At 37.5% G+C, this 15,747-nt stretch overlaps 1 long non-coding RNA gene across 2 annotated transcripts; it reads right to left on the bottom strand.

The window, feature by feature from the left end:
* Positions 1-1,832: 1,832 nt before the first annotated feature.
* LOC144338761 (uncharacterized) lies at positions 1,833-4,314 on the bottom strand. Of its 2 annotated transcripts, none has more exons than XR_013413131.1 (2): positions 4,107-4,314; positions 1,833-3,719 (listed from the first exon to the last, which is right to left on the bottom strand). It is a non-coding gene; the product is annotated as an uncharacterized LOC144338761 (long non-coding RNA). The 2 variants fall into 2 exon arrangements; XR_013413132.1 differs by having other exon boundaries at positions 3,040-3,719; positions 4,071-4,307.
* Between the last annotated feature and the right edge of the window lie 11,433 nt (positions 4,315-15,747).

Genomic DNA, 15,747 nt, shown 5'->3' with positions numbered 1-15,747 from the left:
GAGGAAATCAATATCACATGAGTACTTTTTAGTACTTTCATGATTTAGTTATTTTTAAGTTATTGATCAATTTGGATTTTACTTTGAGGTTGGTAGCCATATAATGATTTCACATTTTATTTTAAATGGCTAGCTGTTGTCCCAATATTGATTGAAAAATCTACATTTTGTTCACTCTTTCTTTGTTTTTTGTTTTTTTGTTTTTTTTAAGAGACAGGGTTTTGCCATGTTGCCCAGGCTAGATTTGAACTCCTGGGCTCAAGTGATCCTCTCGACCCAGCCTCCTGAGTATCTGAGACTGTAGGCAAGTACCCCTGTGCCTGCTCACTCATTTAAAGTTCTATATATCAAATACTAAATTCTCATCTATTTCACTTCTGGATTCACTGGTTGGTGTCATTGACTGTCTTTTCCTGTGATAGTGTAGAATTATTTTGATTGTGGAAGTACATTTATAATGTTGTTATTTATTGTGCCTCTTGCTGCCTATCTTTATTTAGACTCATTTATGTGATGCCATTCCGTATACTCTAAATTTCTTGGTTCTATTTTAATAATGTTTGAGTCAATGATTTTTCCTGACTCTTGACTTCCCTACTTCAACAGTTCACTAGTCTCCATCTCGAATGTTTTTATTAGTCTATTTTGTGTTAATTCTACCCAGGTTTTTTGTTTTTCTTTGCTACTATTATATATATTTCTGCCAGATGTCACATGGTATAAATGCCTATATGGACTTTTGTAACAGAAAATTTACTTATTAGAATTAATGTAGGGGGCTTTTTAATAAGAGTGCATGTAATAGTAACAGTAGCAGAGCTATATCAGAAACAGTTCTGATAATATTTCATGATCTGTAGTTTGTTGCATGCCCATTGCTTTATACTGCTTGTGTTCTTGGTTGAATCATAAGTAATTTTTATGGGGTGTGTCATGACTATCATATTCATAGAGAGTTGTCTGCCTTGCCATGGTCTTTGCATGGCTTAACAGGACCCCTTTTCATACACAAGCCATTCAATTTTATGTTTTTAATAGCATCAATTTTAGTGTTTAACATGTGACTCTGGACTATGTATCAGAATACTTGACTGTTAGTGTGAAATGAAATTTCATGGATATCATAATTTATGTAACATAATTTAACATTTCTTTATTAATAAGACTTTCGATTGTCTCTTTCACAAAAAATGGTGTGGTGAAAACTTAATTCTTGTGTCTTTTTGTGGGTAGTTCTATGATTTCTATATAATGGCATCCTTGAAAAAGTTGGTAAAAATAAGAACAGTTCTTATTTATTAAAGTTCTTCTCAAATTGCTCTTCCAAAACATTTTAGTTTATACTGCAGTGTTAACCATTTTACACTTGCTTAAGTAATTTTCTTCAAATACACACGAGTCCAGGCTATTAAACCTGTATTTTACCACTGTAGCACAAAACAGGTTTTCCAAAATTGTCCTTGCACACCAGGGATTTTACAAGGATATTATAAACTTGGTTCAGTTTGACTTACTGAATTTGTAGTAAGTATGTTTTAGCACATAGAAAATTCAAAATATGGTCCGGGCGCGGTAGCTGAAGCCTGTAATCCCAGCACTTTGGGGGCCCCAGACGGGCGGATCACGAGGTCAGGAGATCGAGACCATCCTGGCTAACAGGGTGAAACCCTGTCTCTACTAAAAAATACAAAAAACTAGCCGGGCGAGGTGGCGGGCACCTGTAGTCCCAACTACTCAGGAGGCTGAGGCAGGAGAATGGCGTAAACCCGGGAGGCGGAGCTTGCAGTGAGCTGAAATCCGGCCGCTGCACTCCAGCCTGGGCGCTGCACTCCAGCCTGGGCGGCAGAGCAAGACTCTGTCTCAAAAAAAAAAAAAAAAAGAAAAGAAAATTCAAAATATGTGTTAATTGTTTATAGGGTAAATTTTTATGAGGGTGGATATCATCCTGTTTTTTTTTTTTTTTTAAATAAGTGTTTTGTTTCACAATGTTTTTTATTTACAGAAAAGTTACAATCATAGTACAGAGGATTCCCATATGCTCCACACCGTTTCCCCTATTGTTAATACCTTGTATTAGTATAGTACATTCGTCTCTTTCTTTTTGCCGTTGGTAACCTCTAATGTACTTTCAGTCTCTGAATTTGCCTATTCCAAATATTTTGTGTAAGTGGAATCATACAATATTTGTCCTTTTGCATCTGGCATATTTCACTTAGCACAATGCCTTCAAAGTTCACCCATGTTATAGCATATGTCAGAACTTTATTCTTTTTTATAGCTGAATAATACTTCATTGTATGTATATGCCACATTTTGTTTATCATTCATTTTGTTTATGTACCATGTTTTGTTTATATATATACCACATCTATTAGTATGTATTTGTTTAGAGTCACAATTTGCTTATATACCACATTTTGTTTTTCTGCTATCTAATGGATTATGCTGCTCTGGAACATTCATGTGATGCTTTTGTTAATTGCTTACACATTTTATTAAGCTAATGAACTTGGTCATGGTAACATAAAATCAAGAATCGTTTAATTTTGCAATAAAAATCTTGACGTGGACTCTGAAGTATTAAGATACAACTTCAGTTTACTGGGATTATGAGGTAGCCATAGTGATATTACCACAGGCTATCCAAAAATTAACACAAATATTTTCCATTCTAGATGTGATATCTTTGGCATCACTGTTCATTCTTTTCCTCCTTAATTAAAGTGAAACAATTACATTAAAATAGTTTTATGATTTAAAAATTATTCTTTTTTAAAGCTATTATTTTTAATGTAGGTCACTGTGTTATGTAAAATTGATGTCCACTACCTGAACGTATGATGCTTTCTCTTTTATTTCTTGGTATTTCTTTCATATTCTCTGAGGGCCTTCAGTCAATATTTTAAAGGAAGTAATAAGTTCAAACATATATGTCTATGACTTAGGGTTACAAAGAGAATCATTTTCTTTTCCTCCAATATACTTTGTATTAAAAAAATTATAAAAGGCCATAGGTATTCATTTTCAAATATTTGAAAGAAAAAAAGCATGGCACAATGAAAGCATATGCAGAACCACTTGGATTATTGCTATGTTTCTTTCTAGTGTGTACGGATATTGATGACATTTTTAGGTGGCTCTTACCAAGAATATTTTCCTCTCTTTAGATGGGAATGCATAGAAATCTTTCATTTGGACCATGATCGTTTTGAAACATTTCCTTTATTTTTTTATTAAATTTTTTTCCTTTTAAACATTAGGACTTAGGTTTTTATTAAATCTGAACATAATACATTTAACATACTTACGGATACATTTTTGTGGGCATATTTCTCTGACAATTTCTCTTATTACAAACCAAACTTGTTAGAGACCTGATTGTGTGTGTGTGCGCGTGTGTGTGCATGTGTGTGTGTTTTGCATTTCTATTCTTTGTTTTCTAGTTTCATCCCTATGCTAGGACATGGCTCTGTTCATTTCTCTTTCACTGGATGGTTTAATGACTGTAAGGTTATTCTACGCTTTTAATCTGCTTTTCCAGTACTTTTCCATCGAAAACAACTGTGTTACTTCTCATTTAAGTATGTATGTATGTATGTATTTTTGAGACAGGGTTTTGTGCTGTCACCCAGGCTGGAGTGCATTGTCGTGATCTTGGCTCACTGCAGCCTCTTGTCTCTTGGGTTCAAGCAATTCTCCTGCCCCGGCTTCCCAAGTAGCTGGGACTACAGGTGGACACCACCACTCCTGGCTAATTTTTGTATTTTTAGTAGAGACGGGGTTTCACCATGTTGACCAGGCTGGTCTCCAACTTCTGACCTCAAGTGATCTGCCTGCCTCAGCCTCCCAAAGTGCTAGGGGATTACAGGCATAAGCCACTATGCCCGGCCTTATTTAACTATCTCTTAATCATCTCTTACTGTTTGTTCCATTCTAGGCAGTGCATTCTTTTTTTATAGTAGTCTTTTGATAACAATAGTTAAGAGTCCAGACACGGTGGCTCGTGCCTGTAATTCCAGCACTTTGGGAGGCTGAGGCAGGCGGATCACCTGAGGTTGAGAGTTCGAGACCAGCCTGGGCCAACATGGTGAAACCCCCGTCTCTACTAAAAAAAAAAAAAAAATTCACTGAGTATAGTGGTGCATGCATGTAATCCCAGCTACTCTGGAAGCTGAGGCATGAGAATTGCTTGAACCCAGGAGGCAGAGGTTGCAGTGAGCCGAGATCACACCACTGCACTCCAGAGTGGGTGACAGTGAGAGAGTCCGTCTCAAAAAAAAAAAAAAAAAAACAACAACAACAAAAAGACAAAACCAAAAACCTCCAAGAGTTAACATTAACTGAGCACACATTAAATGTTAGGTGTCTCACACTGTTCTATGTATGCATAGCTCAGTTTTTAACTTAGGAAGCAAAATTCTAGTAATATTCCTTATTTTTTTCTGATGGGGTAATTGAGGGCAGCTACTCTCAGTAACATCGAGCCCGATAGCACATAGTGAAGACTCATTATCTTTATCAATGATGCGTCAGTTGGAGGTAAAAATTAGGTCCTTTTCAATATCCAGTGGTGACTGTGCTCCTAGAAAGATCAGTCGAGGATACAGTCTGAAAAGTTTATAGCTTAGGTAGATAGGATTAAGTGCAGTGCCTCTCTAGTACACACCTGGATGTGACCATTGTGTCCACATGTTTTTCAAACCTGGCAGGAACAATAACCCCATTCAGAAATGACTTCTAAAAAGGCTATTTTTGCTGTGCTTGGAGGCTTGCGCTTGTAGCCCTAGCTACTCAGGAGGCTGAGGAGGGAGGATTGTTTGAGCCCAGGAATTCTGAGCTGTAGTGAGCTATGCCGATTGGATTCCTGAGCTAAATTCGGCATCAATATGGTGACCTCCTGGGCACGGGGGATCACCAGGTTGCCTGAGAGGGGGTGAACCAGCCCAGGTTGGAAATGGTGCTGGTCAAAACTCCCATGGTGATCAGTAGTGAGATCATGCCTGTGAGTAGCCATTATACTTCACCCTGGGCAACATAGCAAGAATCAATCTCTCTCTCTCTTTTTTTTAAAGAACCAACCTTGGGAAGAAATGCCCTTTTTTTTTTTTTTTTCTTTTTAAAGGACGTTTCTTCCTAAGGTTGGCTTGTTTTAAGGATAGCCAAACCTACAGGTTGTTCTAATTGATATACTCATCTCACCAACACTAACGTTACTATTGTTTTTATTACATTTCAAAGAGGTCATCCAATCCATAAAAGTTCAGAACTTGGCAAGAATGGCCAGCCAGTAAATTCTGGACTTTCTCTTTGAACCCCCAAGTCTTATAATGCAAGAATGTAACCTCTTAATTGCTCTATTTGTACTACATTGTTATCTTTGGACTTTCCTGGATACCCTTGACCTCTCTGGTATTTCCTGTTATGGTGAGTCTGTCCTAACAACCTTGTTATAGACATGTTTTTGCACATTAACAACACTCCATGGAAGAAGCCCTTTGACATGAGACTTGTTCCTAAGTATTCCACTGGCTTTCCAAGTATAGGATTACCCTTTGATTACTTTATCTGGCTACCAGGACAGAGAAATTCTTGGGAGCCAACTAGCCATCGGGTCAACTATTTTTCCAGGTTTAGTCCCCTGTACTTTCAGGTCTTCAGCCTCAATTTGACTTCCTGGCTTGTTCCGTGAGGATTTTGGAGTTACGTCAGGTGAGGAATCAATCCATCCAGTCTGAAATGTTGCTGGGAGGAGGGCTGTCTTTCTGTAACAGGGGAATGTTTTATTTATTTGAACTACAGGGTAAGTTATAGACTATAATGCATTGTACAATTGTTTGATTTTAAAGAAAACTCATTACAGCTTTACTGTTCCAAAACTGAACATCTTATGTCTGCATTCCTATTTATTATTATCTACTCTGGGCCTTGCAGATATTCTGTTTCCTGGCTCCTCTAACAAGTTAATTATTGGTATTAATCCTCTAACAAATTAGTTATTAATGTCCATTGTACAGATAAGTGTGAATTGGAGAGAAAATAATTTTAACAAGATCAGAATGCCTTCCGGTTCAATTTGAATTCGAGGGCTTAATTCATGGCATTTTATAGTTCAAAGAAAACTTTGAATTGTTTAAGATACACAAACTCACATATATTACAGGAAGAGAAGTATGGATAAATTTCCCAATAGTTGCCTAGCAGAAGTATATACTTAGTATATGACTTACTAAGAGAGTGATCACAAGTGACTTAGGGAGCCCTTTGTAGGTTTCCCCTATTTACCTTTAGCCTTTTACCACATCACCAATGATGTCTTATTTTCATACTGCCTATAGAATTAAGTTAGTCTGTCCAAGAAGTCACTTTGTTTTACCCTGGTCCCAGTGCATTCCCAAATATCAGGGATTATATTCCCTTACTTTTACCCGGGCATTGGATGCCTCATGTTCCCTTATATCAAACCTTAAAGGTAGCTTTTAGGCAGAATCTGGTGGTGCCCTTTTGTCCTGAGGGCAGGACAATAGAAGAAAAACTAATTTGGCATTAGACTTTTTCATGGTGGACAACCTGCTGCTTATTTGGAAGACCTTCTTCATCTTCAGAATATTGATCCAAGTCCTTTGGGGCCGCTGCTACTGTCAGAGTTGTTTTGAGTTTGGCAGTACCTCTCCAAAGCCTCAAGGTAAGGGATGTGTGGTTTGAGAAGTGGAATACAAGTCCATAATCTATAGAATACTAGAGCTTAATAGATGATTACTTCATTACCTTGATTATACCCATCAATTTTTAGGTGTGAATGTTGAGATCTGGGGTTGGGTGTAGGGTGGCTTGTGTGGGCTTCCCCAGGCTAGATTGAAAACTCAAACAAACTGCATGTGCCCCTATTACTTTTGTTTTTGGAGTTTAAGAAGTTCAAAGTCTTGGCTTCTCATTTATTATACAACAAAAGGGAAATAAAAAGTAGGAGTGTGGGATAGTGTATAGCTGGTAAACATCTCCTGTAATACAAGTGTTGATGTTACTGGGAATTTTATTTGAAAGTTTTTGGGGAGGGGAGATAGCTAAGTGTAGGGCCCTGAGGGTTTGGGACAGGAGAGAAAGAGTGGAAGGGATGGAGGATCTATCTGGAATCTGTTTCAAAGAAGGAAAAACTGCATAGTGCTTTGAAGAAATTGAGCATCAGACCAAGAAGAAATGTGATCTCAGCAACCATCTTCATATCATCCCCAAGCCTGTCCCCCTATCTTGCTGACAAGTCATAGTCCTACTTTTACCCCCTTTTGCTGGTTTCATGTATTTTGAGGGTGAGCAATTGTTCATGCTCTGGATGAGTTCAAACACTGTGTGAGGGACCACTTGGTTTAAGACGTGGGAACTCTGTGGAAGGGATGGTTTCTTGTGATAGGGGGCTGTGGTGTCTGTATGATGGGAAGCATCAGAGAAGGTGTTTGGGGCAGCAGGGAGGGAAGGGTGCATATCATCTAAGAATCAGGGGACATGGTTTTGTAACCTGTCACGTGCCCTGAAAGTCAGGAATGGCTGCAGTTCTATTACCAAGCCCTGACAAGCAGCCAATTTGGTTATTAGCAGTGACTTTGAAAAATTTCTCCTTTGCAACTTTACTATTTCACTTTCATCCTGCTCAGTATGTTGAAAATGAAGTTTATGAACTATCTTTATATAAAAGTCCCAACTTGTAATGCCTCCATTATTATATGCAGGCTTCCTCCCTGCCCCTTCCTTGGCTTCTAGTGCCGTGTTGCGGTTGATGGGCCAGCCTGCGTCCTGTCAGTGTTTTCTGATTACTTATTATTGTGTTCAATTTTTTGATTGATGGGAGAGGGGCAGAGAGACTAAAATGGGGATTGGGCTGTGGATTTCAAATGTTCCAAATAATCTTAGTGTTTGGTAAGTACAAGACATTTAAGCAACAAACACACCTACAGACATTAGAAGTCATCTGCTTCAGCAAGACTTTAAGCACTTCCTATATTCCATGTTTTACACTTGAGGGTATAGTTAAGAAAAGTTAACTTACTGAGAAGTTTCTTTGATCCTAAAACTATATTCACCTGATACAGGAAACCAGGTTTCTTCAAATATGATGAGAATGCCTTGACAAGATGATAGGGACCAGCACTGCACATTTGTTCCCCAGGGAATGCTGCAACATGCAGACAAGGCCCTTGGTCACCTAATGTATGTATTTGTGAAATTCTGTGGGCCCCTTAGGATGGGAGCTAAAAGGGTTAGCTTTGGGTTAGCTAGCTTCTGCTTGACCGGATCAGAAGACTGCCGAGACAGATACTGCTATGCTGCATTCTTCATGTTCATCTCAGGGACTCACTGCATGCTATTTTTTAACTGCATGTGCTACTATTTCACTTTCATCCTGCTCAGTATGTTGAAAATGAAGTTTATGAACTATCTTTATATAAAAGTCCCAACTTGTAATGCCTCCATTATTATATGCAGGCTTGAATTGTTTAAGATATACAAACTCACATATATTACAGGAAGAGAAGTATGGATAAATTTCCCAATAGTTGCCTAGCAGAAGTATATACTTAGTATATGACTTACTAAGAGAGTGATCACAAGTGACTTAGGGAGCCCTTTGTAGGTTTCCCCTATTTACCTTTAGCCTTTTACCACATCACCAATGACGTTAGGAGATCTTGGATGGGACTCCAAAATAAATGATTTAAGAAATTCCATACCTTACATTAGGACTAGAGCTTGTAGTAAAGGATGTTGTGATATGGTTTTGACCCAGAAGGATAGTTTTGGGTATCAACCTCAAGAATGTCTGCAAAAGGTTTTCAATGAAGACAACAAAGAATACCTGTGCTTTCATCGGGAGAAGGAATGAGCCTGATAATAGTAGTGTCTTTTGCCTGTGGTACATGTAGCCAAAAGAGCTCTGTAATATCAACAAACATTGAGAAAGGTAATCTTTGGTCACTGCCAGCTGGATTGGCCAGTGCACCTTGTATTCAGTACTCTATATTGAAGTATCTGTCCTTTGACTGTATGCGGTGCTTATTGTACTTAGTTTTTAGGGCCCTGAAAGCTTTCTTTGCACTTGCTGGTTCAAATCCCAACATCAACTACATGTTAAATGCAGTCAGGAAAAGAATGATTTGGCTTATTTTAAACTTTAAGAGTAACATACTGACAGAGCTTATGAATATATATACAATAAAATTTATATAATAATATAAATATATAACTACCTTACACATCTTAAAATTTAGATCCAGCACACAAAATAGCATTTTAAAGCGAAATACTTTGGATTTTATGCATAAGGGAACTACAAACTGCACACTTTCCACAAGGGAGGGAATAAATACTTTTTTCTGTGTCCTTGGAGTATGGGTGGGATTAGTGGATATGTTTCTCTGGTTCGCCATTTCAGTGATGCGAAGGAGCCTCATGTTGCAGCACAGAAGATTTTTCATCGTTGGAAGTTAAGGTTAGTTCACCTTCATTGATTCCTTCCTACACTGGACTAAAGCATTTAATCTAGCAACACTTAGGTCTCTACATAGCTTGTCATACTCTCTATCCATATAAAGGGACTTTCTAGAACCTGTCAGTGTATTGTGAAATATCTCCTATATCAACTGATAATAAGAAATCAGAATTGCTTAATTACGGCATTAATAAAGTATCACCTAGATTGAATTAAGCAGAAAAGTTTAGATGGGAGTTTACCATCACAAGCAATAAACGCACAACAGTCCCTGAATCCTAAAAAGGTGGAGTTCTTGATGGTATTAGTGCGTATCTTCAAATTATTTGCTCTCAGGAAAGATGCTGATAAAATTTTGTCCACTACCATAGTATCCCTGCCGGATGGGAACCATATCTTTACAATAGAGTCCCCACCCATTGGCAATGTGATAGCTCTAAGGACAGTCATCTTGCAAGTGGACATGAAGCTCTTAGTTTTTCTTTTTTCTTTTTTTCTTTTTTTTTTTTTTTTTTGGTCAACTGGAGTTCTTCTGCTATGGTTCCAAACCATTTACCTGGTAGACTGGGTTATATATTCCCAGTTAACCACTACTGGGTTAAGTGACCTAATGATATTAGTAGCCACTTAACTATTTTCAAGCATTCTGCCTAGGACATCGTTTCATAAAATTAAGGTTTAACAGACGGAATCCCAACGTTAGTAGTATAACTAAGTTCTCTTAGCAGCTTTTTATGAATGCCTTAGTAGTTCTTTGGCTTCTTGAAGAGGAGCTAATGCCATAACCCTTTTTAAATCGTCCATCTGCAGCCGGGCACAGTGGCTCACGCCTGTAATCCCAGCACTTTGGGATGCCGAGGTGGGCGGATCACAAGGTCAGCAGTTCAAGACCAGCCTGGCCAGCATAGTGAAACCCCGTCTCTACTAAAAACACAAAAAATTACCCGGGCGTGGTGGCGGGCACCTGTACTCCCAGCTACTTGGGAGGCTGAGGCAGGAGAATCGCTTGAATCCAGGAGGCAGAGGTTGCAGTGAGCCGAGATCACACCACTGCACTCCAGCCTGGGTGGCACAGCGAGACTCTAAAAAAAATAAATTGTCCATCTGCTCCTGTTACACATGTTGACATATGCTGCTTTGCAGTTGCATTGTCAACATCCATTCCTGGATTATTGCTGTCCTGAAGTAGGATAAACATCTTAAGTAGTGCTACTCTATTTTGTAGCTTCACTGGTTACTTTTTAAATTTTATGTGGAGACAATGTTTTCTTGCTATGTTACCCGGGGTGGTCTCAAACTCCTGTGCGCAAGCTATCTTACCACCTCAGCTCCCCAAAGTGCTGAGACTACAGGGGTGAACCACGGCACCTGCCCTGGTTTTTCAAATTGGGTTTGACATCCAATTAGCAGCTAAACTCAGCAAATGGAATATTTTGATCTGTATAATTGAAATTCCAATTTTAGCTTCTCTGGACAAAATGGGAAACAATGGAAATCTTTCATATGTATTTGCATGGCCTTGTCTTTTGGAAATAACAGGTGCAGTGCTGTCTTCTATTGTTTAGACAGTAACATTTTAGTAAGATTTTGCAGCTGAGAAAAGTACAGGATCTTAAGGACTTCTTGGAGATAGTATTCATGCTTTCTCATATACACAGTGATAGGTGAATTGTGTTTAGGTTTTTGTTTTGGGTTGGTTTTGGTGCAATGTCTAATTACGTTTGCCAACTCATGTTACCTAGTAGGAATATTTCCATTCTGTGCCAATTGATCTTGGGTACAATGAATTTGCTCAATAAAATTAAAGGTTTGAAGGTTTGTTACTTGTTTTGAAATGATGAGCAACTAATGTGCAAATCTGTAGTCCCTAATGTAGCCTTTTGCTATCTGACATCTGTTTGACATACATTTTGTCAAATTGATGCACCTCAGACTTGAATACTTATGTTTTGCCAAATTTGTGTGATCACATTGTGTTACTAATGTGTAGCATCAGCCTGTAACTTCAGCCACCTACTTTTTATTTGTGGATGCTGCTTAGACACTTGCAAATAACACTACGAATATGTAGAGTTCCTTGACTGTCCACTGTGTTGCCCCTTTAGAGAGTACATTCCATGCACATTTCTTGTGCGTTTTCCAGTTTAATTAGGATTCCTCAGTTCTTTCCAGCCAATATTAAAGGTTTTAAAGGAACTATTCAATGCATTTCCATACCTATGTACTTTTTCTTGGGAGTGTGGGGTTGGCGAGGGGAGTCATGAATTTTTGGCAACGTTGAGTAGTATCTTATTGCCCATATTTTTCGCATGTCTAAATGCCAAATTTTGTGATGTATTTTGCACAAATAACTCATTACTCTGAATCTTAGTGCTTTATTTGCCCTCACAATGTTGCCCTTTATAAATTGATAAATTTACGAAGAAAATTCCTCTTAATATAGCACTTCAGCAATATTGGAAATCAGTTATTCAATAATAAAGACATTTGACGAAGCAACCAACATTTTTAAGTGTAGAGGTATATATGCTTTGGTTCTTTAGCCTGAATGTTTCATAACCAAATTTGATTTCTTACCATTGTCATTTGCAAGTAATTTTAGAACTTCCTCTCCTGTATTGGTAGCATGTATTTTTCTAGCACATTTGTTATCTTAAGATTTTTAATTTGGTGCTTCTTCAGGGACTTGGTGATGAATCAATTGGGTTCAAATGGTCCTCCCACCTTGACCTCCCAAAGTGCACTTAGAAGATTTGTTACTATAGCTCTTGGTAACCTCAGTGTACAATTTTTTTTTTCTTATTCAGTTGAAAATGTTCGCCTTTTTCCTAAAGGAAGCACTTTGTGGCTTCTCTTTGGCACATCTGTATTGTTGGCATCACAGCTCTTATATTGGGGCCATTGTTAAGCACTGTGTTACTGCAGCAGTCAATCTGAAGAGAAGGGTACTAAGTGACTAACGGGTGGTAGCATATAAGGTGGGGTATACACAGGAAAAGGGAGTAATTCTTTTTGCTGGACAGTTTGAGATTTCATTGCATTACTCAGAACAGCAGACAATTTGGAATTTATGAATTGTTTATTCCTGGAATTTTCCATATAATGTTTTTGAACCACGTTTGACCCCAGGTAATAGAAATTTTGTAAAGGAAAACCATAGATAAGGGGAGAATACTGTAACTTTAGACTTCTTTCCCCTCATTTCTGTTTTATTTTGTTTTTTTTATTGTCAGGAAGTATGTTCAGTATGGCCTCCTCGTGTTCACAAAGTAATTTTTGGTGGAAGATAAAGTACTACCATTAGTTCACACCATGTCCTGAAATTATGTTGGATGCTTATTATGGATTTGGTTCTCATGGGGATATTAATACAGTACCCTGGTCGATGTGTTAGTGAGCCAAAAATATGTTTGAAAATGTTCATGGATGTTTGCGTCTTTTTTTTTTTTTTGGCTTGTTACAAGTTCTGGTTTATAGGTTTCGACATCCTTTGCATTGTTGGAAGTGTGCCCAATGTTGCTACCTTGTAGACTCAAAGACTTTGTGGAAATTCTGTAGTACCACCTTAGTCCACAGTACATCCTTCTGAATAGTTGCATGGCTTGCATAACTAATTTGGTGTTTCTAGAGAGAAAACTAATATGGTAACCTAATCACTGTGCTATGTTTGAGGATTTCCAAGGGTGCATGATGTATTTTTTGCATTTTTCTAGTTACAGTTCCTGACTTATGGACTGCATAGATATTTAATATTGTCTAGTAAAGTGTGTTGATGTACAATTTCTTGTTTAATTTAGTACTATTATTAGCTACATGGTTCTGCTTTATCGTTACCATTAAACTAAATATATACTGATTATCTTCATCAGGCACCAGTGTTAGTGTGTTTCTCCTAAGTGAGTTGACTTCATGGGAGTTCATCATGTCTGTGGATTATATTTTAGTGTTAAAGGCTTAATGTACTACTGTTTCAAAACTTACAAGTATTGGTATTTCACATGCTTTTAAACTTTTTTTTTTTTTTTTTTTTTAAATACAAGGTCTCTCTGTCACCCAGACTGGAACATGGTGGAGCAATTATAGCTGATGGTAGCCTTGAACTCCTGGGCTCAAGCTATCCTCCCGCCTCAGCCTCCTGAGTAGCTGGGACTACAGGTCTGCACCACCAGCCCAACTATTTTATTTTATCTTATTATTTTATCCGAGACAGCGTCTCAGTATGTGACCCAGGGTGGTCTCAAAGTCCTAGGCTCAAGTGATCCTCCCACCTTGGCCTCCTAAAGTGCTGGAATTACCACACCTGGCCTATGTGTTGTACTTTTGTTGCAGTAAGTTCAGTTGACTTTTGTTAAATGTACCCCAGTGAGCACATGCCCTGTGGTAAGTCCTGTCATGTAATAAAAAACATGGTATGTATCAATGTACTTTTCCTATAGTTGTCCTCTGTCTTCCCAGAGTTTTTTTTTTTTTTAAACGGTCATCTAGTGTCCATAAATATGATGCAGTAATGAGTGATGGTTTAGTTTTGCTGGTGTTCTCTAGCAACCCCTATTATATACTTAACAATATTTTCATTCTCATCTCACTTTGGGTTTCAAAAATAATTTTTTTTCATGGCAAAATTTGTTTAGGTAGTGCACTTTAGTGTCGTCACCTGGTGGTTCAATACATTATGGTGCTTTACTTGTGTAATCTCATTGTTTACCTTTAATTCAACGTTGCTATTTAGAATGGGTGCATTCTAATAGTATTAACCACTTAACCTGTTGCCACTTCAATTGGCTGTCTGAAATTTTGTCTGTTGGTAAAGTGTTAGCTATTATGAGTTGCTAACCATAGGCTGAATGGTTCTTGAGGTACTGTCACTTGCCATATTATGAAAGCACAGGGCCATGATTTGTCATACTGCAAAGATTGACTTAACTACTTTAACAAGAAACGTATTCCAGAATTTTATCGTGGTGTGCAGTCATTGCTTCTATCTTGCTGTCCTTTATTAAATAGTATTAATTTACACCATAGTCACCAAGAAGACTATATTTTGGTAGGCTTTGGGGTTTATCTGCCAGTAAGAAAATTTATTTTCCACTGCTTTATACTGGTAGTTAGATATTATTATATTTTCAAATCTTTCACTGAAAAATATCTAGTTAGGTCAGTAAGCCCTATGTATTGTAGATGTGGTTCTGCTAAGGTTTTTCACCACTGGTGGTTGAATGTAGGGTACCTTTATCTAGTTTTGAGTTTCTTTAGTGACTCATTTTTGCAGTCTTACCTCTGCTACTCCTCTATTAGATTATTATTTAGCCCAACAGTATTATGGGATCATTTGAGTTCATGGCATCATTGGAAAACTTCAATATTCTGTTGGATGAAAGTGTTTCACTTATAGTACTAATCGCCATGTGGTATTCCTTTACTTTCCCTAACATTTGCTGGTTTGTTTTTATTGTGTATCTACAGGTATTGAGTAGTTAGGTGCTTGTACAAATCCTCTACCTTCACCCATGGTCAATAAATTGTAAACATTACCTGGGGCCAACTTGCCAATGGTTTTACAGTTAACAAATGGTATTTCAAATTTGTAGTAAGAGCAAATGCTTTGGAGTAGGAACACTTATCTCAGCAATCCTGCTAAGCACTATACCCTGGATAAGGTAATTACCTTCTTTTGTAAAAAAAAAAAGATGTGTGATCTAATTCATACAATATAAAGTTCACAATTTTAAAGTTTAGTGACTTTTAGTATATTCATAGAGTTGTGCGACCATTGCCACTATTATAGTTTACAACATTTTCATCACCACCTCATTAGCACTTATTCCCCATTTTCCTTTTGCCAACCCTGACAACTACTAATTTAGCTTTTTGTCCCTATGGATTTGTCTATTCTGGGCAGTCATATAAATCATGCAATTTGTGACCCTTGTTATTGGCTTCTTTTAATTACCATGTTTTTTTGAGATTCATCTAGATTATGGTATATATTACTGTTCTTTATTGATGAATAATATTTCACTGTATGGATATATCTAATTTTGTTTATCCATCATTTGACGGATGTTTGCATTTACAGATGTTGTCTTTTGTGAATAATGGTGCTAAAAACATTCATGTACAACTTATGTGGGCATGTTTTCATTTTTCTTGAGTATACATTAAGGAGTATAATTGCTTTGTCATGGCATGTCTAGGTTTAATGTGGGTAATTAACAAATTTTAATAAGGTCCCTGCACCATTTTACATTTTCATCTGCAATATAAGGAAT

Source organism: Macaca mulatta, chromosome X (assembly GCF_049350105.2).
Source record: "Macaca mulatta isolate MMU2019108-1 chromosome X, T2T-MMU8v2.0, whole genome shotgun sequence".
NCBI lineage: Eukaryota > Metazoa > Chordata > Mammalia > Primates > Cercopithecidae > Macaca > Macaca mulatta.
The sequence above is the reverse complement of the archived record's forward strand: the minus strand, read 5'-3'. Positions and strand labels throughout refer to the sequence as shown.